The sequence below is a fragment of the Drosophila navojoa genome, chromosome X (genome assembly GCF_054131105.1).
Source record: "Drosophila navojoa isolate 15081-1374.11 chromosome X, UAZ_NAV_1.0, whole genome shotgun sequence".
NCBI lineage: Eukaryota > Metazoa > Arthropoda > Insecta > Diptera > Drosophilidae > Drosophila > Drosophila navojoa.
In genome coordinates, this window is record NC_142895.1 from 30,042,391 (window position 1) to 30,056,166 (window position 13,776).

Below are 13,776 nucleotides of genomic sequence, written 5' to 3' on the forward strand. Positions count from 1 at the left end.
ATTGATAGTTGCTATGCCATTGGTATATACGTATGTTAATATTTCATTATTTTTTGGTACTAACAATTGACTATGAATATTATAAGTTTTGTTGCAAGTTCTTACTTTACAAGTTTGCCGAAATTTGTATACGATCCATCAACTTTAGTAAATATGATTATATACATATATTCAGAAGCCTATCAAATATTTATCAAGGGATCACCAACCCTATTTGAATGTTCTACAAAACTATTGACTTTAATCTATTAAGGTTTAGTCATTTGAGTATTAATTCAAGGTGTTAAAGTGAATACAACTATCTATTGCTGAAACAAGTCGAGAATCAATTATTATTGCTAATATATTTTCGGTTTGTAAATATGTTATGAATAGATGAGTGCATTTGGAAGTCAAGTATTTAGTATTTAGTTTAGTATTTATTTCAGTTGATTTCTGGTTTGTTAAAGTAAATTATTTGGTATAAAAAAACTCAATTGTATAAAATAATATTCAGGTGGTCCATAGAGTACTTGATGGCTCGGCGGTGCACATATCTGTGGCACACACACGCACACGCGCATATACACTTACATATATTTAGTCTCTTAGTCTTTTGGCGGCTGTTAAGGTCCAAAAAATGGTCGTTGCTCGAATGGTCTATTAATCAATCAAATATGGAACAGGCGGGAAAGGCGGCAGCCGGGAAGGAAATCGCTTTTAACACTCTTGATATACGTGCGGCTCGATGGCTGTAGCTATGTACAATGTAGTATTGTAGAATGTATGCCTGAAAGTGGTTCTTTTCAGTCTTGATGCGATTCGCCATGGCTAAAGACGAACGTGGCCAGCGTATTGCGACAATTAGTTGGCCGATTGTTGACACTGCCCCGCTTCCTCCCCTTATGTACTGCACGCCCCTGCGCTGCGGCAATGGAAACAAATTGTTCATGGCCAAAGTGGCCGGGCCAAAGCTAAGCCAAGCCGGCCAACTTTCTGACATCGAGCTGATTGTCAAGCGTGGCCAATGGGATTGCTGTGCGCAGAATCTCCCAGAGATAGTCGCAGCAGCCCCAATCAAAAAATAAAATAAATAAATAAACAAATATAACAAAAAGAAAAAATGAATGAAATAATATGGTCGGAGACGCATTTCGATTGGTGTTTTTGGCATTAATGTGGCAACTTTTTAGGTTTTCATCTTGTTTGGCCAATTCTCATATCATATATTGGGTATTTCGGTATTTGCTGCTGCTTGGGCTCTGTTTTCTGTTTTCTGTTGCCAGGCCAGTCGACCAGCGACGGTGATTATTAAGCAAATTAAGGAATATCAATGCAAACGCTTAGCATATACAAAGCAACAGGTTGCCAGCCAAGCAGCCGACCGTCCGTCCGACCGTCCGTATGCCTGTCAGTCGGCAAATCTTTATTAAGCTGGTTCGCAACATCTCACACTCATTAGATAATTTTGCGTATCGACCTACCCCACACCTCCGTCTGGTCACCTCTAAAAAGCCCCAAGCAGAAGAAAAAGAGGAAAGCACAGATAATAGAGTTAAGCTAATTCTTGCCATACTCTACATATTGAGAATATGCCAAGTTGTACAGATAGTTGGAAGTACACTCCGCTACAGCTAACTTAGTACAGGGTATTCAGAAGTAATTTGCATGAAGCACGCAGCTGATTCTAATGAACAATAAACAATGATCGCACGGATTAGATATTGATATAGATTTCATTAATTAGTTGGCTCAGCAACAAAGATACGTCTCATTTATATATGTATGTAAGTATGTATTGGTCCGATCCGGTTGGGCGTGTGTTACTTTTGCAGTGGGTCTTATTTTCCTTGTTTATTTCTTCTTCTTCTTATTCTTCTTTTCGTTTGCATAGCGCGTTGTCAAATCAATGCCACTCCAAACATTTCGTATACAAATAATTTGTCTCACCACAGCCCAACAAAAGACAACTTAATATCTTTCTGCAGGCAACAACAATATAATGCAACAACAACGATCGACAAAAACCGAATCGACCAAGCACTGCACAATCGCAGACATCGCAGCACGTGCGTCCACCAGGTAGGTGTGGCTCAACAGGCGAATGTATGTGCCTAAGGCAGGCCTCCATGTGTGCAGAGGCTAATGCACAAGCCGGTTTGCATCTTAAAGTTTCTTTCGTAGAGCCCATCACAAAATAATCTATTAACTCCGCGTACGTATAGAATGTAGGCTCGCATACTTAATTTTTGATTGGCGACAATTTGTTTCCATTTAACAAATTATTCGCTGAGGAATTTCAGATCGAATCAGATCCCTCACTTTGTTATCCTAATGCAATCAATATTACATCGATTTAATGAACACTTCCAATATAATTTCTAGTCGTACCAAAAACAAAATATCTTAATGAAATTCATTGAATTTCATTCTTTATAAAGCAGATCTTAGTTTGATTTTCTCTTGTAGTTAAGGTATTCAGTTTTATGAGTATTTTATACAATTTGAAATTTGATTGGACCACGACTAAGTCACACCGCAATTATAAAGCAAAACGCTTATCCAAGTAAAATATTATCAACTATCAAACTAATCTGTAGTTGTTGCTCTATCCAAAGAAACACACTGTTTGCAAAAATAAGAAAGAGTTTTGAAACAACATAATATGTCATTCAAGAGACATTCAACTCGTTTATAAGACTTTATATGGTTTATTACATGGTCTGAATTACAAATTTGCCAGCGAAAAAGACTAAATTGCCCTTACTCCATTGGTATTCAATCTCGAAAAATCTCGAAAAATCTCGAATAATATAGGCTGGTTTATGGCTACTAATTGTTTTTGTCATTAAAATAACTGATAGAATTAATGAAATTCGAATTTCATGCATGTTTCATGGATATAAATCAGGTCATTTCGAGAGTCAAATTTTGCATAAGCATAAGTCCAGAATTCCATCTCATAAAAAGATGTAAAAATATTGAATAATAAATAAATATAAATATATTCATATGCTCAACTACGAAACTGTGAGAAAAGGCGGCTCTAAGTCAGTAAAAGACTTAAAGGCTCTGTCATCAAGTAGTTCAAAAGGAGCGCCAGTTTTTTTTTATGCTCTTTAGGGCAGCGAGATTTCATTTCGATTTAACTGGAATCAAATTACGAAACGACGATACTGATGCTGATGCTCATGAGGAGTAGCCAAGTTGTTTTCATATACTTCAGATCGGGAGCTGGAAACGAATTGTGTATGAGTTTTCGGACCTGGCCCGTTTGAAGAAGACTGTTACCTGACAAATATTTCAGAAATCTTTTCAAAAACGAATATAGTTTTTTTTCTGCTCTTAAAGCCTTCTGCCTAATGGCTTGCGCTCAAGTTTTTCGGTTGCTGCCAATAGTTGCCGATTTCTAGTGTACCTGAGACTTTTCTGTAGATATACACATGGAGTTACTGCACTTGGCTGCTGATGTGAGAAAAGGTTTAGCTCACGCACGGTGTGGACAGGAAACAGCCCGGGATTTCGACTTGGGCTTGGGTTTGAATTTGGTTTTGGGTTCGGAGCGCGGACATGGTTGGGGATCGTCATACATTTGGCATTGACAACTGTGGCGTCGCTCCATGGCCGTGAGAGGGGGCTCAGCAGTTGGCCGAGGGTCAGTCGAACGCCATGGGCATAAAGTTCACACTCGTAAGTAAATAAATTTAAATGGCGGCACTTCTTCTGCTAATCTCTTTTTTTTAACCACTGCTTGTGCTGTTTCTTCCTCTTTTTCGTTGTTTTTTTTTTTGCTGTATTTATTTTGATTTTTTGTTCGTCTTTCAACCTTCTCAGTTGTTTTGTGTTGGTCTGTTTGTTGTTGCTGTTGTTCACTGTTTGCTGGTTGCGCGAACGTTTTTCATAAGAAATTCAGCAGGCAAACTTAAGATTTCGTTTCTTAACGCTGGCATTAAGATTTTTATGGTTATTAATTCGCTAAATAATACGAAGATGGCAACGGCGAATGCTGATGCGAAGAGCCGTTGATATTGATGTTGTTGCTGCTGCTGCTGCTGATGATGTTCGGGTCGACTGTTGCCGGTTGCCGCATGCCGGCTCTGGGAAAGGCCCCAATCTCCAACCTGAACATCCACCTTAACATAAAGCTTAACATGAGCGAAGCTAAGTGTGGACTTCTGTGAATGAAGAGCACTTTGCATTGAGAAAACCAGCCAAAAACAAGTAAAAAGACTCTAGTCGAGACTGCTCGACTAGGAGATACCCTGAACCCTCCAAGCTGATATTCTTATCATTCTGCACTTCTTTTATGCACGCACACATACATTTACATACATCCACCCTTATGCGCCCGCGCTCTGCTAACTGCGCAGTAAGCAGCGACTGCGCTTGGGCTGCGCTGCAGTGTGGACAATTGTATGAGAATTTACTTGGTGAATAACTTCTTTTGTAAACATACGATCTTAATGAAATTTTCAGGGAGTAATTATATGGTCAAAATGTGTGTACATTCCAAAGCACAAGTCTCTAGTACTTTAAATACGTTTTTTACAAATTGGGGGCGAAGGGGGCGTGGTATCCAAAATCTGTTGATTAAAAAATGTTTGTATTCATCATATATATATACACAGTAAATCTGAAGTCTCTACATCTTATAGTACTCAATTTTTCGATTATTCTCGATAAAAAAGTTATCGGATGAGTTATCGAAAAAATAAAGCGTATGGTATACACGAGTATGCACACAAAATTTCAGCTCTCTAGCTTTTATATATTCTAAGATCTCGGCGTTCATACGGACGGACGGACGGACGGACGAACGGACGGACAGACGGACAGGGCTATATCGACTCAGGTCGTCGTGCTGATCAAGAATATATATACTTTGTGGGGTCTGCGATGATTCCTTCTGCCTGTTACATACTTTTACACAAAAAGATTATACCCTGATTTCCCATTTTCAATGGGTTCAGGGTATAAAAAAAAATAAAAAAATACAACAAATTAACGAACTGAACTTCGTTCAAAATTCCAACGAGAGTCTTAACTGTAAGAGAGTTCAGAAATCGCATGCTTTAAATAAACTGCCAAAGTTGTTGGCCACACGAGGAAGACACGAGGACGCCCACAAACAAATGTCATCAAGTGAGGGTAGATTCTGTGGCCTTAATTAATGTGATTTTTTCCTTATCCACAGATACACAGAGTCTGTATCGTATTTTCGATCCCAAGTATAGTTGAAAAGTGATATTTTTGCCTAAGCAGAGCTTAAAGTAAATGACTTTTATAAATTGTAAAGCGTTCCACCAGCCTGCGTTATATCCCTAACATAGACATGTATTGAAAATCAATATATTTGTAAGTTATTAAGTAAAGCTAGTTGATTTCTATAATATTGCTTATTTTCACTTGATTAAAAACAATTTTAGCAATTAAATTTCATATCATAAATATTGGAAAGAGCTAAGTATATGGTCAATGGTGCCATACCTATAATACTGCAAATATCAAATGAGCAATCCAATTAGCTAATTACTCCCAAAGAGTAGGCAACAGTATTTTATTGTTAACAATGTTTAAGGGCCAATTAATATGGCTATAAGCATAGCGCGTTGCTTATTAAATTCAGAACGCAACTTTCAATTTCCTCAGGCCCAAAACAACCCAAAAAAATTCACAGAAACAGATAAAACCAATTAATAACAAGTAAGAAAGCTCTAGTCGAGACTGCTCGACTACGAGATCCCCTGAACCCTTCGAGCAACTGATATTTCAATAATAATTCGCACATACACACGCACACACACGCATACAAACAAACACACGCACACGCACACACACACGTATATACATTGAGCTTGGGTTGCGCTGCAGTGTTGGCGATATTATGAGAACTTATTTGTGGAATAATTTAATTTCTAGAAGTACGATCGTAATGAAACTTTCAGAACGTAATCATGATGTATAAATGTATGTGTATACCGAAGCTCAAGTCTCTAGTATTTGATATACGACTTCGACAAAGATGAGGGTGAGGGGGTGAATTTGGGGGTGGGGGGTAAATTTTAACAAAAACCGAAATTGTATAAAATTCATCTTTATATACATTTTCAATTTGGAGACTCTAGCTTGAAAGATGTAGGAGATATAATTTTTTAAGTGATCTTCGATAAGGGTTTTTTATCGATAAAAAAGTATCGGAATGAGTTATCGTTTTTTAGTGATAAACTCGATATGCGCGCGATATATACGGACATTTTAAAAAAAGTTGAGGTCTCTAGCTCTTATATCTTCTGAGATCGACGCGTTCATACATACGGACAGACGGACGGACGGACGGACGGACGGACGGACGGACGGACAGACAGACAGACGGACAGGGCCAAATCGACTCAGCTCGTCGTGCTGATCAAGAATATATATACTTTGTGGGATCTGCCACGCCTCCTTCTGCCTGTTACATACATTTCAACAAAAGCATTATACCCTGATTTCCCATTTTCAATGGGTTCAGGGTATAAAAATAAAATAATTATAAAACACACATACACACGTGTCGAAATGTGTGCAAACATGCGCAAACATGTGTACATACAAATGTATTATTTCGTATTAATACATAAATAATTTAGCCACGTTCAAGGCCAGAAGCGGCCCTCGATCAGAGCTCACAGTTATATGTTACTAGCTATAGCATCGTAAACCGAATCTGTCGTATCAAGTTTGGCAGCTTGCCTCACATTCCATCAGCAACGAACAAGTTGGCCGATTGGTTGGCTCGAAGGGAGTCGCATAAAATTAAATTTAATTCAAAAGCAATAAAAAGCGTCAACTCATACGCTTTGCGGATTTTAATAATGTTTGCATCGATGGTGACTTCCCCTTTCGATTTTATTTTCAACTATTATTTAGCTTGACAATGTCTCAGCTGACGGGGCGCGAGAAAGAATGTATCTGTATCTGTATCTGTATCTGTATCTATATCTATATCTGTATCTGTATCTGTATCTGTATCTGTATCTGTATCTGTATCTGTATCTGTATCTATATCTATATCTATATCTATATCTATATCTGTATCTGTATCTGTATCTGTATCTGTATCTGTATCTGTATCTGTATCTGTATCTGTATCTGTATCTGTATCTGTATCTGTATCTGTATCTGTATCTGTATCTGTATCTGTATCTGTATCTGTATCTGTATCTGTATCTGTATCTGTATCTGTATCTGTATCTGTATCTGTATCTGTATCTGTATCTGTATCTGTATCTGTATCTGTATCTGTATCTGTATCTGTATCTGTATCTGTATCTGTATCTGTATCTGTATCTGTATCTGTATCTGTATCTGTATCTGTATCTGTATCTGTATCTGTATCTGTATCTGTATCTGTATCTGTATCTGTATCTGTATCTGTATCTGTATCTGTATCTGTATCTGTATCTGTATCTGTATCTGTATCTGTATCTGTATCTGTATCTGTATCTGTATCTGTATCTGTATCTGTATCTGTATCTGTATCTGTATCTGTATCTGTATCTGTATCTGTATCTGTATCTGTATCTGTATCTGTATCTGTATCTGTATCTGTATCTGTATCTGTATCTGTATCTGTATCTGTATCTGTATCTGTATCTGTATCTGTATCTGTATCTGTATCTGTATCTGTATCTGTATCTGTATCTGTATCTGTATCTGTATCTGTATCTGTATCTGTATCTGTATCTGTATCTGTATCTGTATCTGTATCTGTATCTGTATCTGTATCTGTATCTGTATCTGTATCTGTATCTGTATCTGTATCTGTATCTGTATCTGTATCTGTATCTGTATCTGTATCTGTATCTGTATCTGTATCTGTATCTGTATCTGTATCTGTATCTGTATCTGTATCTGTATCTGTATCTGTATCTGTATCTGTATCTGTATCTGTATCTGTATCTGTATCTGTATCTGTATCTGTATCTGTATCTGTATCTGTATCTGTATCTGTATCTGTATCTGTATCTGTATCTGTATCTGTATCTGTATCTGTATCTGTATCTGTATCTGTATCTGTATCTGTATCTGTATCTGTATCTGTATCTGTATCTGTATCTGTATCTGTATCTGTATCTGTATCTGTATCTGTATCTGTATCTGTATCTGTATCTGTATCTGTATCTGTATCTGTATCTGTATCTGTATCTGTATCTGTATCTGTATCTGTATCTGTATCTGTATCTGTATCTGTATCTGTATCTGTATCTGTATCTGTATCTGTATCTGTATCTGTATCTGTATCTGTATCTGTATCTGTATCTGTATCTGTATCTGTATCTGTATCTGTATCTGTATCTGTATCTGTATCTGTATCTGTATCTGTATCTGTATCTGTATCTGTATCTGTATCTGTATCTGTATCTGTATCTGTATCTGTATCTGTATCTGTATCTGTATCTGTATCTGTATCTGTATCTGTATCTGTATCTGTATCTGTATCTGTATCTGTATCTGTATCTGTATCTGTATCTGTATCTGTATCTGTATCTGTATCTGTATCTGTATCTGTATCTGTATCTGTATCTGTATCTATATCTGTATCTGTATCTGTATCTGTATCTGTATCTGTATCTGTATCTATATCTGTATCTGTATCTGTATCTGTATTTGTATCTGTATTTGTATCTGTATCTGTATGTGCGTATATGTGGATGGATAGGTATATATAGATAGGTAGCTACATAGTTAGATATACAAATTGGCAAATTTAACTTGGCTCTGCTTTCTCATGGCGATGTCGTTATGCCTCAGACTCGAGGGCCCATTCAATGGCAAGGCAATCAAGTCAGTACCGAATTTTTATACAACTGCGTAGATACATTCCGTTCTTTTCTTTGCTTCTTTCTTCATTTACATACATACATATACCTATACACGCACTCATATATAGTATATTGTTTTCTATTACTCGCATTTGTTGCTGTTCCTATTGTTGTTGCTCGTATCTATTCGTTGGCCCTCCCTGAACCCGAGCAGTGCGGGCCTTTTGTTAATTGTAAGTGGCACTTTTAATAGAGTTTTTATTACATGTGCTTCGTCTTTGGCGCAGTTGTTGCTGTTGCTGTTACTGCCGCCTTAGCGATAATTTATGCTACCTTAAGGCGGGTACGCATCTACTTATTTAAATGTAGTTTGCGACATTTTATGGTTTTTATATCGCTCGTTTTGCGTATTAACATAAATAGTTTTTAGAGAATTTGACATATGTATGTACGCAACGCAGGGGCAATAATTACAACAAGTTCGTGTCTTCACGGTTGCCTCCCTTCTGATAAGCTCCCACATTGAAGTCATGTCTGGGGGAATAGATCATTGATCGGCTCTTAGGAGGATTATAAGCTATATGGAAGAGCTATAACATATGAAGATTAAGGATTTTAAGAGTCTCTAATATGCTCTCTACCGTCTCTGTTAACTCGTATGGTGGTTGACATGAGGTAGCAAGGTGCTGGTTGGCGATCCACTCAAGCGCCCTTCCTCTAATGAAGACTAATAGTCCAGTCTTTAACTTTGACAAATCGAACAACTTTTACCTTAGCCCAAGAGAGCCAAGAGGGAGTCAGTAGCAGCGGGGCTGTGGTCAGAGCATTGGGATAAATGAATTTCATATTATTGAATTGAAATTTGTAGTCTCTCCATCTCTCTCTTCTCTCTCCCCTTATTCTGCTTCACCTTTCAGCCGCTGGCACTTTGACCTCCTGCTGAGCTGAGCTGACCAATGACGCCACCAGCGACTGATGCTGAGAGAGAGCAGTTTATTGTTTCGAGGGCGTGCCGGCTCAGGCGGCATGCTCTGTGCTCCTATTCACACGCTGGTTAATTGAATGTGGCAACTAGAAATAGTTTTTACAATCATTAGGAAGCAATTCTTTTTCTGTAAGGGGCAACTGGGTATTAGGCACGCCTCCAGACGGCCGGCCGACCAACCGACCGGCTATCCGCCGCGTGCTCAGAAATATCGAGTCAATAGCAAAAATGCCACCTTCCATGTTAATTGCAGAAAATACCTTACCCGGAGCCGACAGCCGAAGCTGTACAATTGAGAAATGTAGTGAAAAGTCGAGACTCAAAACTAGAGCGCAAACGCGACGAGGACTTGTGTTAATTTGATGGCACCCTGTACCTAACCGATGGGTATGTTGAGCTACATGGGCTAATCAAATGCATACATATTTCTATGTTCTATCTGATATGCATACATGGGTGCTCTAGTCCGATTAAGTCTTCTACTAGTTGATACAGGGTGCAATAGCAGACAGTAGCTTAATCATGTTTGTTCTTGGCATTTACTGAATTCAATATATAAATAGAGCTCGCTAATTTAAACAAAGCTACATGCTAAGACAGAGTATATTGGCTAACAATTCAAGCTTGATTTGTCGCAGAACTCAACTGGAAATTAATCTATACAGGGTATCTGCAGTTGGTAGCATTTGACTGACGTTTCTTATTGCTTGGTGGATTTAATTTCGATTTCGGTTCGGTTCGGTTTGTTTTCAGTTTCAGTTTTGGTTTCAGTTTCGAAACGAAATCTCCGCTCAGTCGCGATACAATGTTTGCCCAAGCAATTCATTAATCACTGATAATTACAATATATGTGGGCCTATGCCTACCTGCGCATGCTCTGGCCCATCTAATGAACGCGCGGCCAGTTTACGGCTATGACTATGAGTTAAGCCGGCTCGAGTCTGAATCTGAATCGGAATTGGAGTCAGAGTGTTTGGGCATGGTCATGGGTATGTTTTACGGGTAAGAGCATATTTCTTGCCAGTAAGTTGTAAGTGGTATTCTGAAGCAGGCCTATAGAGACTGGGACTGGTACGTGAGTGGCGTGGCTAGTTCCTGTCTGGGCTCTAAGTTTTTGAATTTTCAAGCTTGTTGCTATGCGTTTGCGTGTTGCGGCTTTTAATTGCTTGCGAATTACAGAAACACGGGACAAAGCGGCTCGCTAGACGGCTACTAGATGCCAACTGCACAAGCTGCTTGGCCAGGGGCTGCGGAGGCACGCGGCACATTTAGACTGAGCATGTTTGATACGTGCAGGGCCGCATATCAAACTAAAATCTGATATTTCTGTTTTTTGCCTTTTCGTCGAAAAAGTTTTTTGTTTTGTTTTGTTTTTTTTTTTTTTTGTTTTTTTTTTTACAATTCGTTAAACATTTCAGCTAAATAAATAAATGTTTGACATTATGAAATCATGTTTTTTGTTTCGGTGGTGCTGCGACCCAAAAAAGAGTCTTACATATTAGCTCAGCTCAACCCTCCCCACTCTGTGCAATGCTTTTTCCAGTCCGAGAAAAGTTTTGTCGTGTTCCTGTCAAAGTTCCACTTAGCTTACAAGCCGTTGCATTTCTTCCCGATTACGTTATACCATTAAAGGCTCTCATTTTAGATGTACAAAACATGTCCACAAATATCTTAGCTCATTTCCAAATAAGATGAGCAATATTTTAATTATTAATCGATAATTGCTTCGTATGCACAAAGTCAATTCATTTCAGTTAACCGTTATTAAAGCAATATATTCCATATATAGGAATTCTACATTAATAGATGATTATACAATACTATTTCGAAGTTAAATATTCAATTATAGTAATATATAGTTTCTTAGTTACAAGTGTTTTAGTGTGTGGACATATTTGACAATTACGTCGCGATTCAAGGAGATAAATGTAATTTAAAGCAGTTTAATAATTCAAAATTGGGCTTAGCTGTGACAAAGACAAGCTGATAGTGTCTGGTTGATAAGCAATCATTATATCTATTATATGATCTGGCGAAAGTCACACAGCGTTTTTATTTTCTAATCCTTGCTTTTTTTCTTCCTTTTAGTATGCTTCCATTAACCATCTTATCATGCTTCAATAGTGTCACTGATCATATATGTATGGCTCTGAACGGTCCTCTGATTCAGTGATATTGATTACTGATATGTTTATATAAATGCTGAAATTAACAAATAAATAATAAGTATGTTTAAAGGGTATATTTAAGCCGTAGGCTCTGCTTGCTGCAGCTTTTTCCGATGAAGGCCAAGCCCGGCTTTATCGGCTCAACTCTTAATCTCCATTGAGCATGTGTACCTCTACCGTGCATACTTCTACCGTGACGGCTTAGTGTGAATTTCCTTTGTCTGCTGCTTTTCAGACCCACATCTAGCTATTAATAATGGGTATACATTTTTGCTAAACTTGGCCAGGCATTAGAGCTGGGAAACAATCGATGGACGGCTCCATCGATGGTTTTCGCATCGATGGAAAAAATAATCGATTATATCGATGGTTCCATCGAAAAATTTTTACTTTTAAATTTTAAATTTTTTTTGTTTAAAAGTCGTACTTTTCATAATAGAAATAAATGTAAATAATGCTCTTGTATTTTCATACTTTTCCTTGTACATATTTACAGAATAAGAATAAAGAATATAGACAAATATAGAGAAAATATAAAAGATTAATTCATTAAATTTTCATTTCCAAAACATAACACAAATTCAACATAACGATTTTAAAGATAACTTAAATATAAAAGAGATCCATTTTCTTTCTTATCGACAAATTAAAAAATAAAAATATAAAAAATAATAAAAGTAAATATTCAATATTTACTAACGTAAAATAATACTAAAATATTAATTAGTCTCGTTGTTTTCAGGGAACAGCCATTCATTTTTGTTCAAAAAAATCAGTTGATTGACATTTTTTTCTTGTCCATGTTGAAGAGGAACTACCAATGTTTAACAATGTCCGTATGCTATGTTTGTCAACTATTTATTAAATTTACAAAAATAGATCAAGCATGCAAAAAAATATATATTATTTTGTTACAAAAGAAAATTTGATTTGTTACTCAAAGCGGCGATTTATCGATATCGACAAAAGTCCATCGATATATCATAAAAATTAGTGTCCATCGATAGAATCGATGGTTGCATCGATGGTTTCCCAGCTCTACCAGGCATAAAGTATTAATAATTATAATTGCTTATGAACATATGTGCATATATGTCCCTATATATGGATATGCACCTATGCGAGTGTGTATATCTGTGTGTCTGTATTTATTCTTTGAACACCGAGCAAAAATAGCATTTTGACATCAGCGCCACTTGAACCTTGGCAACTCACACACAGCTGCGGCGCTTGAAGGAATTAACATACATTTTCGGTCTGCTCACAAAATTGGGGGCAATGCAATTGGCTGGATTGGCCGGTTGACCGACTGGTTGGCCGACTGGTTTGCCGACTGGCTGGCTGACTATGAATGATTCATGCTAATGCATTTTCATTTTCCCAAGGAAAAACCTGCCTGGCCATAAAGGCAGGCCACTTGCCAAATGCGTCGCCTCTTCACAGACTGTGGGCATATCGCGTTTTGGGCAGCAGACGAGTGGCCTGGGGCATCGCTTGTTGATCATCAGTGACAACATTTCGGCCGGCCGGCGGCTCGGCTACTCAACTGTGGCGGCGGCCTGCTCTGTCACACACTCTGCTTGTGTATGCGTGTGTAGGCTGCTTGCATTTTGGTCAAATTTCAAGCACATTGCCAACTTCGATGTTGCCAAGCGAATGTCTCTCTGTCTGTCTCTCTCTGTCTCTGACAAAAACACAAAAATCAATGAAACAGTCGAGTCATATTTTTATACGAATTACCTTCGCTCAAATGAGATTACTTTTGATAATATAGCATATCACACCAGTTGAAATGCTTCTATTAATTTACCAAGCTATCATAATTGATAGTATACTTTAA